Genomic DNA, 6434 nt, shown 5'->3' on the forward strand with positions numbered 1-6434 from the left:
TGTTGAATTCAATGTCAATGTTGAACCTTTTGATAAAAGCAAAAGAACATCTTTATTGTAGGGACAGAAAAATCAAGGCATAGTTAACCTGGACAGGCTGAGAGGCTACTACCATTTCTGATGTGGAAGTTTATAATTCAAACCCAGTATTTTCCCAATTAATGCTGAGATGGTGTGTGTTCACATTTCAGAATGCTTTTATGACATATCTTGAGAGTGGTAGAAAACCCTACTGGATTCTAGATCTGTGCTGGAGTGATGAGTGGCAATTACATGAAAAGCCATAGGAAACAGAGCAGTAGCCAATGGCAACTCCTGTGAAAACTGACCTGGTCTGTAAGTTAATGCCAGTTGCTGAAAGCTTTGAAAAGCTTGTTTTACCTTAACTGAATGTAGTGTTCTAAAGCTTAACTAATTGAACTTCCTTGTTTATTGAGTTGTGAAAATTGTCCTGGCTTGATTGGATAGTGAATGAAACTTCAGTAATTTAGTGTAACCTGTTGTATGAAAAAGGCAAATATGATCCTAAGAAACAGGAATTAGGGAGAAGACAACAATGACAATTAGATTCTTGATTTATTGATTTGTAAGTCTAGCTTGGAGGAGAGGAGGAATGAGGAGATGATCTAATGGCTTTACTTGCCCAAGTGGTATAATTAATGCTGTTGAAAAACCTGAATGTTGCTCTGGATCTGTTGGTAATGTTCCTCTTAAGAGAACTGTTAAGCTGTTTTTTTTTTTTTTTTTAATTATAAAACATCCATAGTAGACCATGATCATGTTTGTGTAAATCCATTCATGTAGTAGCAATATGCTCTCCTAGTATGCAATATTTGCTAACCATGTTTGTTTAATGCTCAAGGTTGGTCCTTGTAACTTTCAATTGTCTTGGAGTAAGTTTTGCAGTGGTTGCAACTGCAGTAACACAAATGGTGTAGCTAGTGCTTTTTCCTGTGTACCACTTGTTAAGACTACAAAGCTATGACTTGTTCACAGTTCTTAATTGCTTTTATTAAAATTTTACAGAGTAAATAATTACAAAATACTATCTGTTAACTTTAAGATCGACTGTACTAATATACATTTTGGCTGTGGCAATGGACAACTGCAGCTGTTCAATAGCTATCACTTGTCAGCAAAGTGTCTAAGCTACGTAGAAAATACTTATGATGGTGGAAACAAACTTATATCATTAGTGATGTTCAAATTGATACCTCTTGTGGGACAAATCTAGTCAAAACTTGGGATCTAGCTGTGTGAGCTTCTCTAGTGGCAGAGGCAGAATGGCAGGAACAGTATGTAGTTCTTGTCTATCACACTCATGGTCAATAGCAAGGCTGTAAATTTTAACAGACTTCTCTAAGTTGTGTTGTTCATGATGCATGACTTGGAAAATGTCTAAACAATTCAAGTAATACTTTTTTTGGGGGTGTTTTTTTGTTGGTTTTTTTTTTTTTATACCACTGTGACTTGATTGATGAATAGATCCAATGGGTGAGGTAGGGGAAAACAAATTTTTTTTTTTTCCAGGACTAGTAAAAGTCTAATTGGAAATGCTGTAACAAATCTACTCCAAGGGAAGTTTACCTAAAGCTCTGTCTATAGCAAAATCTGTCTGACAAGCTAATCATGCTTACTCTTACAGCAAAAGATAGAAGAATAATACCTGTCAGTCCTGTGAGGAGGAGTTTGACTTGAGTAGATTCCTGCCCATGCAAGATCCTGACAGGGAGCAGGAAGTTATTTAGACCCTGTCCCACAGGGGAAAAAGGGTACTAGGACAAGAGTTAGCAGAGCTCACTCACAGAGCTTCAGATTAGATTCAAAGTGCCAAGGGGGTTGTAGCTGGGTTTGAACTAGTTGGGCATTGTTCTAGTATTAATGAAGACCAGAAGGCCTCCCGCCTCCCAAGGGTGCTATCAGCGTGCTCTCCTCGCTCCCTGAAATGCCTGTACACCAATGCACACAGCATGGGGAATAAACAGGAGGAGTTAGAAGTCTGTGTGCAGTCTAAAGGTTATGATCTGGTGGCAATTACAGAGACATGGTGCAACAGCTCACATGACTGGAATGTAGTCATGGATGGCTATGTCCCTCTTAGGAAAGATAGGTCATCAAAGTGAGGTGGTGGAGTCGCTCTTTATGTGAGAGAGCGATTAGAATGTATTGAGTTCTGTCAGGTGGCAGATGAGGAGCAAGTGGAATGTCTGTGGGTACAAATTAAGGGACAGGCTGGTACGGGTGATACAGTTGTGGGGGTCTATTATAGACCTCCTGATCAGGACGAAGGAGTTGATGAGGTTTTCTACAGGCAACTGAAAGTAGCCTTGTGACTACATGCCTTAGTCCTCATGGGGGATCTTAAGTACCCCGATATTTGCTGGGAGACTCACACAGCCAATCATTCACAGTCTAGGAGGTTCCTCCAGTGCATTGATGATAACTTCTTAATGCAAATGGTGGACAAACCAACTAGGAGAGAAGCTCTGCTAGATACAGTACTCACCAACAAGGAGGGTCTGGTTGAAGTGATGATGGTCAATGGCAGCCTTGGCTGCAGTGACCATGAGATGGTGGAGTTTAGGTTCCTGTGTGGGAGGAATAGAATACCTAGCAAGGCCACAGTTCTGGATTTCCGAAGGGCCAACTTTGGCCTCTTCAATCAACTGCTAAGGGAAGTCTCATGGGAAAGGGGGACAATGGTTGTAAACTGGAGCATAGGAGGTTCCACGTTAACATCACAGAATCCTAAGGGTTGGAAGGGACCCTGAAAGATCATCTAGTCCAACCCCCCTGCAAGAGCAGGGTAACCTAGAGTACATCACACAGGAACTTGTCCAGGCAGGCCTTGAATATCTCCAACGTAGGAGACTCCACAATCCCCTGGGCAACCTGTTCCAGTGCTCTGTCGCCCTTACAGTAAAGAAGTTCTTCCTAATGTTCACATGGAACCCCTTATGCTCCAGTTTACACCCATTGCCCCTTGTCCTATCACTGGATATCACTGAAAAAAACCTAGCTCCATCATCCTGACACTCACCCTTTACATATTTGTAAACACTGATGAGGTCACCCCTCAGTCTCCTCCAAGCTAAAGAGACCCAGCTCCCTCAGCCTCTCCTCATAAGGGAGGTGTTCCACTCCCTTCATCATCTTTGTGGCTCTGCGCTGGACTCTTTCAAGCAGTTCCCTGTCCTTCTTGAACTGAGGGGCCCAGAACTGGACGCAATATTCCAGATGCAGCCTCACCAAGGCAGAGTAGAAGGGGAGGAGAACCTCTCTTGCCCTACTAACCACACCCTTTCTAATGCACCCTAGGATGCCATTTGCCTTCTTGGCCACAAAAGCACATTGCTGGCTCATGGTCATCCTCCTATCTTCCAGGACCCCCAGGTCCCTTTCCCCTTCACTACTTTCCAGCAGGTCAACCCCCAACCTGTACTGGTACATGGGGTTTTTCCTCAGATGCAAGACTACACTTGCCCTTGTTGAATTTCATCAAGTTTCTCCCTGCCCAACTCTCCAGCCTGTGCAGGTCTAGCTGAATGGCAACTTCTTTACTGTAAGAGCGACAGAGCACTGGAACAGGTTGCCCAGGGGGATTGTGAAGTCTCCTACATTGGAGATATTCAAGGCGCGCCTGGACAAGTTCCTGTGTGATGTACTCTAGGTTTCCCTGCTCTTGCAGTGGGGTTGGACTAGATGATCTTTCAGGGTCCCTTCCAACTCTTGGGACTCTGTTATTCTGTGAGGGAAGAAACTCATGGTGAAACTCTTCCAGTGTATAAACTGTCTCAATTCTCATTGCTTCTATCACAGAGCTCAAACCCCTTTTATATTCTGATTTGGAGAAAACTCCAGGAACAAATTTGCCAACAAAGTTTTCAAGCTGACAAGCAGGTATTCTTTATTGCGGCGCCGGGAGACACGGGGGATAGCTCCTCCTAATGTGTGTCTCTATTGCTACACAAACCATCCTTATATAGTCCCTGGGCGTACATCCATATTCGTGAGGCTATGTATGGATTATGTTATTTTACAGAAAGTTCCCGGATGCGCACAAAAATGTGGTGATGGTCTCTGAGGGTCGTTTACTTCTTCCAACATTCTGCATCACTTCTGGCAGCCTTTGAAGCATGCGCAGTAGATGCTTATACCAGTTTAACTGGTTCGTTAGCACCAGAGACATAATAATCCTCCTATCCTCCTACTTATCAATTACTTTAACTGTAGCTCATCCTGGACACCTGCCATCCCCAGATACTCCCTATCCCTGTGTCCTGTTCTTCTAGACTGTTTTTCTTAAAACTACATCAACTATAATGATTTATCTTGTGCCAGTATGTTCTCTAGCTGTACTCCATTTTTTTTCCTATGTACCATGCACCTCAGTGATTTTCCATTGCTACTGTTACAAAGCCATCAAACTTAACATTGCTTAAAACTAATTCTAAAGGTTTATATATTCCATTTTGTGTTTTTGTGTTCCCCTTGTTTCAATCCCCACTTTTTCTGTCCTTTTACAAATTCTTTTGTAACATTTTGTATATTACCATTACCATCAAAAGTCCTTTTGAAATAATTTCCCATTTCTACTCGGTGCTTAATTTCATTCCTTTTCCAGTCTTCATAATTGATCGTAGATAGTTTACAACACCAAAGGGAACATTGTATCATACCACAAGTAATCCTCACCATAGAGCGACAAGAGCCACTGAGGAGGGAGCCTCAAGTCCTCGACAGGACTTGCAAAGAGCTCAGCTACCGTGAGGAGGTGACTCCCTGGGGGCGGAGACAGGAGGAGTGGCACCAACTGTGAGTGGTTAAAAATCTACCCAGGGAGCGCCACGACCAGGAGCGTGGCAAACAGAGTGGGCAAACAGAGCAGGTCGAGGCAGTTTGCGTGGCAGTTCGCGCGGGCAGGCGAGCGGGATGGTGAGCACTCGCCGTACGACCAGGGTCCGGTCTGGGAGCTCTGCCCCGGCCGCCCCGGTGGTGGCCAGCGTAGGCACCCAGACAGAGCCGGTAAGTGGGGTGGTTGCGGTGCAGAGCTTGTAGTGTAGAGAGAGTCTGCACTGGTCTTGTGAGGGAAAGGTGCAGAATGAGCAGGGCTGCGCTCGCTGCTCCCTGATGGAGATCCTCCTCCAGCAGGTGGCTGAGCTACGGGATGCTGTCAGCAAGATGCAAGATGTCAGGGAAGCTGAGAGGAAGCAGGAATGTTTGCTTCAGGCCCAGACTGGGCAGGGGCCTCAAGATTCCCTCTAACTCATGGAGGAAAGAAGGAGGCTGTTGAAAAGGGAAGCTGGGAATTAGTACCAAAAAAATAACATCAAAAGGAGGAAGAGAGCAATTAAAAGCAAGGGGCTTCCTCCTAAATCTGCTGTACCCACCCAGAACCACTTTGCTGTCCTGCAGGGGGCTGATGAGGAAATGCACTTGCATCAGAAACAGTCGGCTGGTGCACTGGTACAGAAGATCTCTACTGGTGCTGCCAGGAAAAAGCGGCGGGTTGTAGTAGTAGGGGACTCTGCCTTGAAAGGGACAGAAGCGCTGATTTGTCAGTTTGACCCGGTCGCAAGGGAGGTGTGTTGCCTACCTGGGGCACGGATCAGGGATGTTACTATTACCCACTTCTAGTGATACGTGTGGGTGCTAGGGATATAGACAGTAGTAGCCTGAGGAGTATAAAGAAGGACTCCAGAGCCCTGGGAGAGGTGGTCAGGGGCTCTGGAGCTCAGATAGTCTTTTCGACAATTCTCCAAGACACAGGGGAGGACCTTCCAAAGGCTAGGAGGATTGGACAGGTTAATAAATGGTTAAAAAGGTGGTGTCATAGTCAAGGGTTTGGGTGTCTTGGACATGGGGCCCACATTTGTAGGCCAGGCCTACTGGGGGCTGGTGGAGCTGCTCTGATAAAGAAAGAGAAGAGTGGCTTTGCTGGGAGGCTTGCCAGACTTGTCAAGGATGCTTTAAACTAGATGTGTTGGGGGAGGGGGGCATCATTCCATCCCAACACACCCAGTCAGTTGCCAGCACCTATAATAAATACTCTAGGCAATGTAGTAATATTCTAGCCGCTCCAGCCAATGAGCAGGCTTCATTTGCAGCTGAGCTCAGGTGCCTCTATACAAACGCTCATAGCATGGGGGACAAACAAGAGGAATTAGAGATGTGGGCACATCTACAGGGCTATGATATAATAGGCATCACAGAAACATGGTGGGATGGCTCCTTTGACTGCAGTGTTGGAATGGAAGGTTATAGGCTTTAGAAAAGACAGGCCCGGTAGGAGGGGAGGAGGAGTTGCCCTTTATGTTAGGGATAGGCTAGAGAGTATGGAACTGTCTGGGGACAGGTGATCAGTTAACAGAAAGTTTGTGGGTCAGGGTTAAGGGGAAATCGGTGATGGGACACATTACTGTGGGGATATGTTA

Source organism: Melopsittacus undulatus, chromosome W (assembly GCF_012275295.1).
Source record: "Melopsittacus undulatus isolate bMelUnd1 chromosome W, bMelUnd1.mat.Z, whole genome shotgun sequence".
Lineage (NCBI taxonomy): Eukaryota > Metazoa > Chordata > Aves > Psittaciformes > Psittaculidae > Melopsittacus > Melopsittacus undulatus.